Here is a 2,310-nt window from a genome sequence, read left to right as displayed (position 1 = left end):
ACACACACTCACACGCGCATACATAGAGGCTTTTGTTTTATGTTTACTTGTATTGTGCAAGAGCAAATAGCGCACATATCTGTGTGCATTTCAGGATTTGAACAGTGAAAAGGACATTTCGAAATAGGCAAACTTCAAGTTTATTTTACAATTCCATGTTTATTTAAAGCAGTAAAGTTTATTCAGGACCGATAAGCGTTCGTTTGCAGGAAAGTGCTAAGCAAATATAAAATTGAACAAAATTTGTAGTTTTTGGTTTATTTAATTTAATTCAGTTCGGTTTGAGGTTTCAACTCAAAACTCCATCAACCCATAAGCGCCCACAGTCGCAAATGTATCTAGTTATGTTGGAATATGTTCAAGTGAAAGATGAGATGCATTTCCTGTACATCAGGAAAATAATTGGAATTTGCATTTTCACGCTCAAATGCATTTTTTGTGATTAATTCAAATTAAACGCCTCAGAACAATAAACAAGCTTAACTCATTATGTGTAGTGGAAAATGATTAAATTGTGCCCAGCATAAATAATTCATAGTATTCCGTTTTCTTAATCTGTTGCCTATAAGTAGGGAATGAGAAAATTACTTACAGTTATATATACCTATCTTATCAATATAGGGAATTAGTTAAGAAAAATGTTAAGATTTTGTGCAACAAAGAACCTTTGGTTCTGAATTCTAATTTTAAATGCAAAGTTAATAGAACTTTCTTAATTCAAATATTTGTCACGCATTCGTAATTGAAAACGCTAGTAAGTAAGGTCCTTGTAAGTAATATTTAAAAGTTATTATAGGAATTCTAATAGAAAACTGTACAAAATTTACAAACCTTACAAAACTAAAAACTTAGTCTAATGAAACTTGTAAGTTTTGTTGGAGAGATGATGAGACTTCAAAATATCTGCTGGAAGTTTTCCTAGCATTGATGCGCAAGCCAAAGTGATACTTAGGTGTGCATTTCATATCGGATAAAGAAGTAAAACTCTATCTAAAACTTATGTGAGTTCAATATTAAAATTTGTAGAGAAAGTTGAAGTTGGAGGATTATTTCAAATGGATAAAGAAGGTAAAATAGATCTCCAGGTCATTATGCAAGCCCCTTAACAAAATAATAATAACAATATTTAGATAGCTCCCTTACTGATGTGTAGAGCAAATTTATACGACTAAAACTGAAGTTATTCCAAACGATGCATTACTGCGTTTGTATTAGTCCAAAGCCAATTTTGTTCAAATAATAGTAATTGATCTATCGTGTTATTATTATATTCATATTTAAGTTAGATATCAGTAAAGGATCCATCTTATTATTATTATGTTCCGCGAGGGATCGATAAGCCAAATTTAATTTTCTTAACACTAATAGACTTCTCAAAGTACTGAATGAGATCCTCAGAGACCTCAAGATTGATTTGATCAAAAAATACATAAAGGAGAGAGCCCTGAAATGCGAAAACTGACAGACTTACCAACACCGCGTTATCAAATCTCAGAATGATTACAAGCTCCTCGGGGAGGTATGCAGATCTGAGGTCAAGTATTGTTTAGCCTGATGGAGTAATAAACAATAATCCATTCGAGGTATAAAGAGGGGTTTTGAAAATATCTCGAGGTAAGAAAGAGTAAAAGTACTCAAGTGTACTGGCTCAAATAGCTTCAACATAAACTCGCTTATTATGTTTAGCGAGAGATCCATAAATCCAATTTTATTCAGATATCTGTAAGCGATATATTATTATTATGTTCGGTTAAGAATCTATAAGTGCTTAAGAATAATATCACAAAGCTTTTGAATGACATCTACATACGCAACACGTTTTCGGTTTAATAAACAATCGAATTTTTCGAATACATAAATTGGTATGATTTCAATTCAGAAGAACGTTAATTCTTCCTGTAACAATTATTTCACAAATCATTTACTTTAAATTTTTGGAACATAAAAACAGTCGCATAACGATTTTTACTGTTAGGCCAAAAGGTTGATACTAGTTCTTTATAAATTCATCTTTTTTGAATTATATTAAAATCAATTTAGTTAACGATTTGCACAGATATAAAACTTTATATCTATATAGTAGTTTATTTAAACTGTAGAAGAATTATTTTTGTATTTAAGAATATATATTATATTATCGAATATAAGTTTTGTGTTTCTTGAACTATAGCTTGAATGAACAATTCTGAAAGCGATACCTGTTAACCTGTATAAGAATCAAAACGCACATGCCGTTTTGAAATTATTTCTTTTATCAGAATACACTCAGATGTCTATTTCGGTCTGTCCATCGATCTTTATTTACAAGCC

Source organism: Teleopsis dalmanni, chromosome 1, assembly GCF_002237135.1.
Source record: "Teleopsis dalmanni isolate 2A chromosome 1, ASM223713v2, whole genome shotgun sequence".
NCBI classification, from domain to species: Eukaryota; Metazoa; Arthropoda; class Insecta; order Diptera; family Diopsidae; genus Teleopsis; species Teleopsis dalmanni.
This window is presented reverse-complemented; position numbering follows the sequence as displayed.